The sequence below is a fragment of the Fukomys damarensis genome, unplaced genomic scaffold, assembly GCF_012274545.1.
Source record: "Fukomys damarensis isolate Sample0158 unplaced genomic scaffold, DMR_v1.0_HiC HiC_scaffold_19, whole genome shotgun sequence".
In the NCBI taxonomy this organism is placed as follows: Eukaryota; Metazoa; Chordata; class Mammalia; order Rodentia; family Bathyergidae; genus Fukomys; species Fukomys damarensis.
Window position 1 is genome coordinate 44,974,516 of NW_022900931.1, and position 13,099 is coordinate 44,987,614.

At 35.0% G+C, this 13,099-nt stretch overlaps 1 protein-coding gene across 1 annotated transcript in view; it reads left to right on the forward strand.

The window, feature by feature from the left end:
* Window positions 1-13,099, forward strand: part of Rgs5 (regulator of G protein signaling 5) — a 142,620-nt gene that overhangs the window by 2,968 nt on the left and 126,553 nt on the right. The gene's annotated exons all lie outside the window — the stretch shown is intronic.

Genomic DNA, 13,099 nt, shown 5'->3' on the forward strand with positions numbered 1-13,099 from the left:
GAGAAAATTAAAGCCTCATTCAGCATATATCTTAACTTCTTGCCACCATGCTTTCCCCAGTGCCACATTTATCTATTTTTTCCTTTTCTATCTGCGATGATGAAATGTACTTCTTCCAACAGTGCTGTAGTTCACTGCTTCTTTCTAGACCTCTCTTCCATATTTGATACAGACCTTTTTTTTTTTCCATTGCTCCCATTTTATTTTCTCCTTGTCTCATGCATCTTAGTGGATTCTTTCTCTGCCTGCCCTTGAAACAGTGTTTCTCAAAGTTTCAACCTTGAGTTTTCCTGTCTGTATCTTCCCCATATACAGCATTTGATTTCGTTATTTTAACCCAAATGTATCTGCTCATGAATTCTAACATTACTGCAATATCTGACTCTTCCTTGAGCTTCAGACTTTTATTTCCTTTAGTTTAATTTATTACTGTAATTCATCTTTTCCTTTCATTTCCACTACCAATTCTGTGACACTGCATCTAGCATTTCCACCCCCACCTATACAACCAAGTCTGTCTTATAAGTAGCAGCCAGAATTAAGATAGGATAGAAAAATAAATAAACATAGGTAAAAAGGAGACAAGGAGAATCATAATTTTAAAATGTACTTTGGGGCTTGGAATTTAGCTCAGTGGTGCCGCCATCTGCCTGGCAAGTGCAATGTCTTGAGTTCTATCCTCGGTACCAAAAAAAAGGGTACTTTTAAGGAAAACTGTAGTTTCAGGACACTAAATTTATCCAAGGTTACAAAGCCTTTCCTTCCAGGAAACTCACTTCAAAAATATTCCTAAGTGTCTAGAAAATACAGTAAGTCTATAAATTGGGACTAGACCCAAAGTTTTTACCTTTATATTGCTTTCCCTCTCACATACCTACAACCTCATGAAGTAGCACTATTAAGTGGACAGCAGATCTCTGAACTTCACACATGCAAACAGTTTGCATTTTAACATAGCCCACCAAATGGGTGGACTGACAGACAATGTAAATATACATCCTACATCATACATCTTGAAGCTAACCCTAAGACCACAAGGAAATCCACCAACCCCAGACCATAATTAATCCATTAATCTAAGAAATAGAAATACTATTCTTGCTGTATATACTTTTAAAATTCTACTTAATAAACCTTTCCTAGTGCCTCTTAGTGATGTGTCCTGAAAATTCTTTTTCTGCAACTGGAGTCAGTGAACCTAAAACCTACCCTGTGGTGGGGTGACTTGTGGTCCCCAGCTGTTCTTTGGACCCCACCCAAGGACAAAATGTCTTAGTCTCAAATGTAAATCTCACCATTTTACTTTTCTACATAAATTTCTACACCTCCTCTCCAATCACCTCCAAAATTGTATTTGAATCCATAGCCTGGTATGCTGCTAGATCCTCCATGATTTTACCACTATTACTTTTCCATTCTTCTCATCCTAGTCACTGCCCATTCATTGGGCTGTTCTAAAATGATCTTTGACACATATTCATGTTGACTCTATCTGCTCTGTTCTTCTTTTCTTTCCTTGATTCTTCTTTACTCTTGTTTTTCAGAAGTTTCAAAAAGGCCTTTCCTTCTTAGTTGATTTCTTTTCCTTGCTTCTTGACCTTCATCTGTTCATTCAAAACATAGTCATTGAGCCCTAACTTTATGTGAAACAATGAGTTATATAATAGAGAGATACAATAGTGAACAAAGAAATACGGTGAGAATCAACTCAATACCTGACCTGACAGAGTTTATGTTCTTGTTGAAAAACAAAGACTTTAAGAAAAATAAAGAAGTGGTTCAGTCTGATTGGCTGCAGATTTGAGAATATCCAGGAAATGATCAAATTATAGTATGAAGAACAAGTTTTTTATGTAGAGTTGACAAATTGTTAGAGGCCCCTGAATGAGAAGAGGATATACTCTGGGAACTGAGATTCCAGACAGGGCTGGAGAGTGAATAGAGGCCAGGTTATAAGGCACATTGCTGCTTAAATTAAGTGATTTGTATTTCTTTTTTAAGAGTACTACTGGTAGTAAGTTTAATTAATTTCATTTTACATTATAAATCAGACTACTCTGAGAAAAAGGAATTGAAGAAAGACAAGAGTGGAGGAAGAAAAACCAGTTAGGAGACCATAGTAGTAATCCAAGGAAAACAAGATGATAACCTTTACTAGGGTAACTTTACCAGTGTACTTGGAAATGTATCCTAGAAGAATTAATGGTAGAACGTGGTAGCGGATTGGATTATAAGGGCATAAATAGAGAAATAAAAGATGGCATTCTGTAAACAATCTATAATATTTGACGTACTATACTATTTGCTATCACGTAACCACAGGTTGGCCTGTCTTTCTATATTGAAGATGCTGAATAAACATTAATGAATTAGGCCTGAGCACCTAGGGCACTGTTTTCTGATATAACAAAAAGAGGCAAACTCATTTGGGAGGTGACTGGTGATTCAATTTTGGACATATGTATGTCACTATACTTATGGACATATATATGACAACATTGTCTGGAAACTGCAATTGGATGAATGATTCTGAAACTCAAGAAGAGAGATCTGAAGTAGATTTTTTGCATATATAAAAAAGTTGCTGTTTTTATTATATTGAAATGATCAGTTTTGTGTCTGTCTTTACCACTCTACAGGGTGGAGCTTAATGACCTTTGATTATACAGCACTTAATATTATGCCTGGTACATACTGGATATCCACTGTAGGTTGTCATTCTGAACCACTACCTTTAAACATGGTACATCTAACAGTAAAAAGCGATAGTAGCTTTTTATTTTAATATACTTCAGTCCTTTTACTTCCCTACCATGTGCTTGTGTTTCCTGTAAGAAATTAAAGATGACAAAAAAACTATTCCATTTTATATTTACAGACTTAAAACTGAAGCTATTACTCCAGCTATGATCTGGTCAGTATAGAGTGAGATACTGTAATGCTGTCCAAGGTCATGTTAGCATTTTGACAATGTTATATTATTGATTGATATGTAAATTTTGTGGTGATATCGTTGATGCCGTCATAATATGTATAATATGATTTATATCATATAATAATATGTATGTATTGATGTTTTGAAAATGATGACTAACCATGAATAGTAGTCAAGTGAAATTATGAACACATATGTTAAGGATGTCAAAAAAATCTTTGAGATTATGTATCATGAAGTATAGATAAAATATATGAAAGCAGAAGAATATCATATTGCTTTACTTGTCTAACATTTCATATGAGAGAAAATAATAATATATCTCTCCTATCAACATGTTTAGCTTGCTGACATTTCAGGTAACATTTAATATATAAAATTCATTATTCACAAGCATCATTAATATCCTTTGAGCATCTTAACTGCCCTTTGAATGCATAGGTAAAAATGTATATTGCTTGTTTAATTTTGGAGTTAGTATTGTAGTGTATAATTTCACAGATATACTGGTAAAAGCGCTAATATTTAAAGAAGATGAAAAATTGTACCTTAGTCGCATTTTTTGTTTATTCATAATAGTCACTGGATGGCGCTATTGTTCCAATGTTAACCTTACAATGTTATTTCATTTTCTTTTATATAAGTAAAAATTAATGTGATGAACAATTTTTTTGGTGAAAAAGTTAGATTCTAAATTTATTAGCTTTAAAATACATGTTTGAAGTTCTCCTTAAGGAAACTGGCATTGAATTCAGTGTAGCTGTTTGCTTTTTGTTTACCCATTAATCCTTCTAGGCCTGTCAGTTTGCTTCACTCCTTCGCTACACTTTTCTTTATGTTAGTATTTTGGGGGAATTGAGATGTGCATCTGCAATGCCTTAAACAATGTTTTTGTTAAGGACTCAAATGGAATTTTCAGTTTGAAATCAGAAAATACCTACCCTGTGCTAATTCATAAGGAGCCAAGAAAGCAAAAAATTGTCACGCTGTATTCCACTCTTCTAGTACCCTTTCCTCAACTTCCACAAAAAGCTATTTATAGCATATCTCATGTTTTTTTTTAAAAAACTTTTTTGAGACAGGGTCTTACTCTGTAATTCAGGCTGGCCTGGAACTCACATTGATCCTCTGCCTCAGCTTCCTGAGTGCTGGAATTACAGTTGTGTTCTACCACACCTAGCATTATATCTCATATTTTAATATACTTGATAAAGAGAACATGAATATTGGTGACACACAACTTTCATACCATAAAACAAGGGCAGTTTAAAAAAATGAAACCAATAATAGCACGAATCAAATGTTTTAGAATTACTTTTTTTGGTCATGATTCTGATGGCGTCAATCCCATAGGTTTTTATGTTTTTATAATCGTGATTACTGTTATCTAGACTGAATCCTGTAAAAGAGACTCTAATATAATCTTAGAAGAAAATCATGACTCCTTAACATCTTTTCATAGCTTCTAATATTCTTTACTCTAAAAAATTAGATTGTATCTGAGCGTACACATTTCCATTTATGTGCAAGTAGTATCTAGTTTTATTCTTTGTTTTTGAGAGAAAATCACCTGTGAAATTTTCTCTACTATTAAGCAGGTTCAGCCTGATAAACACCATATAAATAGTGTTTATATAAGTGATGAAGACCACATAAATTTAAAATTAATGTCCAAGTGGATTAATCCTGAATTATCCTATCTATATACCTTTTGCATATGTACTTAAATAGCATTAATGATACCTTACATTTTTAACGAGTGCCCTATGTGTCAGGTCCTTTTCATATGTGACTTTAATTCCCACAACTGCGTAAAGTTACTTTTATTCCTATTATTGATTTGAAGAGCCAAAAACATTGTTTATGAAAATGAAAACAATTTTCTCAGGAACATGTATTTAGGAAAATTTGAACGAGTAGCTAATGTTAAGAAGCTCTGTTCTTAGCTCCCCTGCTCTTCTCCCCAATCTTATAGCACACTGAAGAGAGCCTGTGTTAAATTTGTAAACTGTGGGATAGATTTGTCCATCTAAAATAAAGCAAATAAAAGGAGTTTCTCAAAAGAATACTGATATTTATCTGGGCATGGTAGAGCACTGCATTGGAAATGTATGCTGAAGTAAACAGTGGGCATGTTAAAAAAGGTTGAGGCAAGAGGGAGATTTTAAAGATAAAAATGATTACATCAAATATTTTAAAACAGTAATTCTTGGACACAGTGATTAGTACTAAGAATGGCATTAATTTCAGGTTGAACAGACCTTTGCTTGGTAGATGTCCTTGTAGAGATACTTTTTGTATAAATTTTCATTGGCTTTGTGCAAGCGTGATGTTCTGGTAGTCTTTTATGATAGTTAGTACTAGGCACTTATATGCAAGAATCTTTCTTCCTTGTTTCCTGGCTTTATTTACTCTCATTAGGGTTGATATAAGCAACTCCATTTTGATTTTGGTAACTTTCATATTTCTTCCTGAAACTCCTTTCTATCTTACACAGATTGTATCCCTGAATCCTTCTAATAAGAGCTGTTTCTCTGTATACCCTCTATGCTCGACCTATGAAATATAAAATGCATAGCTGGGCATAGTGGCACACACCTGTAATCCCAGTACTTGGGAGGCTGAGGCAAGATCGTCACAGGAGATGGAGGCCAGCCTGGGCTACATAGTGAGTTCAAGGCCAGCCTGAACTACTTAGTGAGAACCTGTCTCAAAAAAACCAAAACCAAAACCACACACACACACACACACACACACACACACACACACTCACACAATACAGAGGTGTGTGAAAGAGTAAATACTTCTTTAGGCAGGATTTAGACTGGATTCCGTGATAGCCATCTAGTCTCTTGTGATGTTCTTATGTCTCCCTCTGTAGTCCTCTGGGTGTAACATCAATCTCACAACGATATTCCTAGGCCTTCAGAGATACCTTATATATGTATTCTCTCACTTTTAACCCTTTTCCATGTTTTGTGAGCCCAAGGTCTGACCCATCCTTTTTCTCTAGGACCTACTGTTACTATAATGGGGAAGAATAAAGTTCTAGACTCTCAGTTTCTTCCTTTGTCTTACACATTTAGCCATTTGTTCATTGCTGTTTCTTCTATTCATCAACTGGGGCTCCTGTGAAGATTTTTTCTATTATTAATATTACCTAAATCGTAGCACATTTAACGTATTTATCCATCCTGAGGATTTATTTCCTTAAGAAAAGCACTCTTTGCTGTATGTGGGGAATTTACAATCATAGCATTAACAAGCTGACTTATCCTCTTAAGAATGAGCTAGACTATCTTTTACTAAGAGAACATTGCTACCCCAATTGACAAGGAATTATTTGTAAAAATTCACTATTTTTTCTTAATCTACAGCAAGGGTATAGTGGTGTGGGGGATGAGGACATTTACTGCACTCCTGTTACGTTTTCATTTTAGGCTTAGAGATAGAAAGCAGAGTGGCAAACTACAAAGGTGGGTGGCTATGTTGAGTAAAAATTAAAAATAAAATTCTAATACCTGAATAAATAAATCTTGTAATATACTGAAAAATTTTATATGATCTGTAATATAGTAGCCAAGAGAAGCTCATTGAGTACTTGTATGTATAAGACATTATGACTTCAGAAGTTAGGACAGATTATTTACCAGTGCAAAATATCTGGGAGAAATTATTTGCATCTGCTTAAATCTAGATTCCTTAGTCTGATTGTTCATTTTCACATTATCTAAATCCCCCTTTCTTATCTAACATAATCATTTGCTATGTTTTAAAACATCTCTTTTGTTGTAGTCAAGTTGGTCTCCATAAAATAACCCCAGCTCATAACACTATTACCTTTGGTATATTACTTCCATTCTTGTGTGATTTTCTTTTTTGCCTTTAGTGTTCCCTGATTTTCTAATCTATCCAAATTCAGTTCGGCTACAACGTATTAATCCTTTACTACCTACTGTAGCTCATATATTTTTCTTTACTAGGTCTCTGTGTACACCTACCATCTCTTCCACATGATTATATACTATCTTATATTCTTTTAATCATTCTATGCAGGTAAATTTGGTTGCCCAAGTTAAATTTCAGTCCCCTGAAAGTCAAGAACTGAGATTACTTATTATTTTCTACATAGCAGTGGTCTGTGGACATCTAGGTATTGGTTTTCTAATTAGTAAAATAAAGGCTTTTTCTGGATAATTATGACCTTTATGTGCCATGGATGAGGGGAATAGTTCACATTTTTATTTTCAAAGTTGAAAAGGCTTCAGTAAGTTCTCTATTTACCACATTTCCCACATAAACTCCTATAGTTATTTGAGAGAAAGCTATTTCATCTCAGAGAAGGGAATAAATAAAAGATCTACTGGAATTATGTTTTAATGGACAGTACAATCTCTGTCTTAGAAAAAGAATAAGGGGGAGAAGTAGAGAGAAACAGTAGGAGATAGAGAAAATGATGACTAACTTGCAGAACTGGGATATGAAACTAGATGGGGTTCTGGCTGCCAGGTTAGCAGTTGTTCTCAACTTCATGCACCACCAGCATCCATATCTTTCAGGAAGCTACTTTAATGTGCTAGTCTAAACTTCTCAAACCCAGAGAACCTGATTCAGTTGCCCTGCCAATTGGATCCAAGAATTTGAATTTCAAAACTGTCAGCATCACACCCAGTTTTACAATAATCAGTAGATAGAGTACAAAAGAGAGAGCTAAGAGTAGGGCGGCCACAATTTGAGTAGCTCCACCAAATCAGAATCCCACTAGCTCTTTCTGTGCTTTAGCCTTGCCCTTACAGGAATTATTCCAAATGTGAAGTGACTCCTCTTTATATATGAATTTAGAATTGACAGATTTGAAAACAGGAAATGGGACATGATATGTTCATTTTCTAGGGCTACTGTAACAAGTACCACAGTTTAGATAGCCTAAATAACAGAAATTCATTGTCTCACAGTCTAGAGTTAGAAGTACAAGTACAAGGTATCAACAAGATTGATTTCTTTGAGAGTTGTCAGATTCATTCTGAGCCATGCGTCTCTCTTACCTTTTGATAGTTTGCTGGCAATCTTTGTCATTAGTTAGTTAATAGGTTAGCCGTGTCAGTTTCTGTCTTCCACTTCACATGGCACTATCTGGTTGTATAAAAGTCTGTGATCAAATTTCTGCTTTGAGATTGTACAAGCCTTTAAGCCTTTTTGGTTCAATTTTCATAATTCATACGTACTTAGGAATCACTCTTCTCAGTTTTCCATTTTTTGGTGTATATGTTTCTGAAGAAGTTCCTAATAATTTTTGGGATTTTTCTGGGCTGTTTCGTGATTTTTATGATTTTCATTTCTAATTGCATTGATTTGTGTCTTTTCTTTGCTTTTTTTGGTAACATGGCTAAGGGTTTTCTATTTTGTTTATTCCTTCAACGAACCATCTATTCAATTCATTGGTCCTCTTTTTTTTTTTTTAGTCTCTATTTCATTCATTTCTGCTCAGATCTTTGTAATTTCCTTCCTTTTATTTGGATTATTCTTGTTCTTCTCTGTATTTCGATTATTCTCGTTCTTCTGAGACCTTAAGATGTATCATTAGGTTATTGGGGCTTCTTCTGTTTTTCTTTTTCTTTTATTAAGTTTATTGGTACATTTAAAGCAAACAATACTGTCAAATTTATCATTGGGATCTTGTAGCTTTACATAATATATCTTGGTTCTTGTTTTTTCCTCATAACCCTACCCTCCCTTCACCCGCTTCACTCTTCCCTGTTTACAAAGACTTTGTTTCCATTTTTTATTTTTTCTTTTTTATTGTTTCTTTTCCTTTATTTTTTCCCCTCCCCTTCCCACTTCACCTTTACTATTTTCTTCCTATTTTACCCTTTCAGTTATACCATTTGAATCTTATTTACACTTTTAATTTTTCACACCAAAGAAATTATTTGGTATTTACTCATGTGTCCTATTTCATATAAGAGTATAACCTCAATGTTCATCCATTTAGCTATAAATGGTTCTAGTTTCTCATTATTTATGGCTGAGTAGTACTCCATTTTATAGAAAAACCACATCTTCTTTATGCAGTCTCTAGTTGATGGGCATTTGGGTTGTTTCCAAGTTTTAGCTGTTACAAGCTGTGCCACTATAAACATGGGTGAGCATATATCACTGTGGTGTGATTCTTTTAATTCTTTTGGAAGGATACCCAGCTGGAGATAGCTGGGTCAAATGGAACCTCTTATCCTAGTTCTTTGAGGTATCTCCATATTGATTTCCATAGTAGATGCACCAGTCTGCACTCTCTCCAACAATGGAGAAGGGTTCCGTTCTCCCCACATCTCCACCAGCATTTGTTATTGGTTGATTTTTTTGAGGCAGGATCTCACTATGTAGTTGAGACTGACCTGAAACTCATTATGTAGTCCAGGCTGGTCTCGAACTCACAGCAATTCTCCTGCCTCAGCCTCCCGAGTGCTGGGATTACAGGCATGCGCCGCCATGCCCAGCTTATTGGTTGATTTCTTGATAGCAGCTATTCTTTCTGGAGTGAGATGGAGTCTCATTGTTATTTTCATCTGCATCTCTTGAATGATCAGTGATGTGGAACATTTTTTCATATATTTACTTGCTGCTTTTACTTCTTTGTCTGATAAATGTCTGTTCATTTTGGATGCCCATTTTTGAATGGGGTCTTTATATTTTGGGGGGCTGATTTATTTGAGTTCTTTATATATTCTAGATAGTCCTTTGTCTGAGGAGTAGCTGGTGAAAATTTGTTTCCACATTGTAGGTTGTCTCTTAGCTCTGTTGGTGATTTCTCTTGTACTGCAAAATCTTTTTAATATAATGAGATCCCAGTTGTTGATTCTTTGTGCAAGTTCTCATGCTGCTGAGGATTTGTTCATAAAGTCTTCTCCTATGCTAATGTCTTTGAGAGTTCTATGTAATTTACTTTACAGTAAGTTTAGTGTTTCTGTTTTGATATTTAGATCTTTAATCCACTTTGAAAGCCAGTTTTTCTAATACCATTTATTAAAGAGGCTATCTTTCCTGCAGGGAGGATGGTTGACACTTTTGTCAAGGACGAGGTAGTTGAGTATGTTAGGTGTTGTTTCTGCATCTTCTAATCTATTCCACTGATCCTCGGGTTTGTTTCTTTGCCAGTGCCATGCTGTTTGTAATCACAGTGGCTTTGTAGTATAGTTTCAAGTTAGGAATTCTGATGCCCCCTGTCATATCTCTGTTGCCTAGAATGGTTTTTGGTATTCTAGGTCTCTTCTGGTTCCAAATGAACTTTTGGATTGTTTTCTCAAGTTCTGTGAAATACATTGTTGGGATTTCAGTCAATCAGGCTTTTATTGAATCTGCATAGAAGTTTTGGAAGTATGGCCATTTTCTCTATGTTGATTCTTCCTACCCAGGAGCAAGGGATATATTTCCATCTTCTTCCATCTTCTTCTATCTCTTTTTCAGAGTGCTGTAATTTTCAGTGTAGAGATCTTTCATCTCCTCTGTTAGATTGATTCCTAGATATTTCAATTTTTTTGGATGTTAACTGTGAAAGGAATTTTTGTTAGGGAACTGATCGTGTTAAAGTATGCTGTGACGCTGCCTCACAGGCTGCATTCTCCTGGTACTTCTTGGCTCCTAAAATGACCTTATGCCCTTATCTCTGGTTTCCCTCCCCACAAGGTCACAGTGGTCCAGGAAAGTTGAAACCTATGTCTGCAGGGCTGGACCCATAAAAGCAACCTGGCCTGTGATAGGTTAGAGGTAGCTCACCCCTCATTAATAATCAATAGCTTAGCCCAAAAGTAATAAAAGGACCTTCCTTTCTTTGTTCTTTTCTTCTGTCCCTTCTCCCTCTCTGCTACTGCTTCCTGAATAAAGTCTCCTGTTGGACCTCTCGTGTGTGTGTGTGTGTGTGTGTGTGTGTGTGTGTGTGTGGCCTAGTTGTCGAGCATCACCATTCCCTCTCAATTTTTTCTCTAATTTCTCTCTCAGTGAGTCTGTTAATTGTTTACAAGAAGGATATTGAATTTTGAGGGTTGACTTTGTATCCAGCTACTCTACTGAATCTGTCAATTAAGTCTAGAAGTCTTTTGGCAAAGTTTTTTGGGTTGTCAATGTATAGTATCATATCAGCAAATAGTGACAATTTAACTTTCTTCCTTTCCTATCTTTATTCCTTGTATTTCTTTTCTTGCCTATTGCTGTATCTATGTTTCTAGAACTATGTTGAACAGGAGTGGTGATAGTGGACATCCTTGTTGTGTTCCTGATTTTAGCGTGAAGGTTTTCGGTGTTTTACCATTTAGAATAATACTGGCTGTTGGTTTTTCATAGATGGCTTTTATGAGGTTGAGATAAAGACCATCTATTCCAGTTTTCTGTAGGGTTTTTTTTTTATCATGAATGTGTGTTGAATTTTGTCGAATGCTTTTTCTGCATGTATTGAGATGGTCATATGGTTTTTGTCCTTAACTCTGTTAATATAGTGTATTACATTTATTGATTTATGTATATTGAACCTTCCTTGCATCTGTGGGATAAAACCAACTTGGTCAGGGTGTATGATCTTCTTGATGATCATCTATATTCTATTTGCCAGTATCTTATTGAGGATTTTTACATCTATGTTCATTAGGGAGATTGGCTTGTAGTTCCCTTTTTTTGGTTGAGTCTTTCCCTGGTTTTGGAATGAAAGTAATACTTTCTTCCAGAAATGAATTTGGAAGCATTGCTTCCCTTTCATTTTCACTGAAGACTTTAAAGAGTAGTGACAATAGTTCTTCTCTAAATGTCTTTTAGAATTCAGCAGTGATGACATCAGGAACTGGGCTTTTGTTTGTTGGTAAATTTTTAATTACATTTTCAATTTTACTGAATGTAATTGGGGTGTTTAGACTTTTTATATCATCTTCAACTTTGGAGGTTCATATGGATCTAGGAATCTGTCCATTTTTTCCATATTTTCCATTTTATTAGAATACAGGTTTTCAAAGCAGGTATTGATGATCCTTTGGATTTCTGCTGGATCAGTTGTGACTTCTCCTTTTTCATTCCTAATTGCATGGATTTGAGCCTTTTCTTTCTTTTTTTAAATAAGGTTGGCCAAGGGTTTATTGATTTTGTTCTTTTGAAAAACCAACTCTGATTTTTTTGTATTGTTCACTTAGTCTCCATCACATTAATTTCTGCTCTGATCTTTATAATTTCCTCCCTTACACGAGCTATCTGTTTGTCCTCCTCTTCTTTTTCTAAAAGCTTAAGGTTAAGCATTAGATTGTTTATTTGAGCTCACTCTGTTTTCCTAGTATGTGCATTTACTGCTATGAATTTCTCTCGTAGTACTGCTTTTATTGTGTCCCATAGATTGGTGTACATTTATTGGCATTATCACTGAATTATAGAAACTGTCTAATTTCTTATTTAATTTCCTCTGTGACCCAATGGTTACTCAGCAGGGGTGTTATTTAATTTGCATGTGTTTGTGAAGTTCTTTGGTTTCTTAGCCTATTGATCCTGAGTTCAATTGCACTATCCTCTGATAATATACAGGGGATAACTTCAATTCCTTTGCATTTACTTAAAGTTAGCATGTGGTGTATTTTGAAGAATGACCCGTATGCAGTTGAAAAGAGTATATATTCTAATTTTGTGTGGTGGAACACTCTGCAGACATCTACTAGTCCATTTCTTCTAAGAGTTGGTTTAGTTCTGTTATTTTGTTGTTGGTGTTGTTGTTTTTGTCTAGATGATATGTCTATTTGTGTCAGTGGAGTATTGAAGTCCCACACTGTAATTGCATTAGTGCTTATTTCTTTTTTCATATCCATCAATATTTGTTTTGTATAGTTGGGGGCATTAATATTCAGTTTATATATATTTAAGATTGTCATTTCTTCCTCTTGTATTGTTCCCTTTACAAGCATGTAGTGACCTTTTGTCTCTCAGTTAGTTTTGGTTTGAAATCTATTCTGTCTGTAAATAAGATAGCTATGCCCACTTTTTTCCAGGCTCTTATTGCATGGAGAACTGTTTTTCATCCTTTTACTGTCAGGCTGTGAATTTCTTTGTGGATTAAGTGGGTTTCTTCTATTCAGCATATTGTTGAATTTTGCTTCTTAATCCATTCATCCAGCCTGTTTTTTTTTTTTTTTTTTTTTTTTTTTA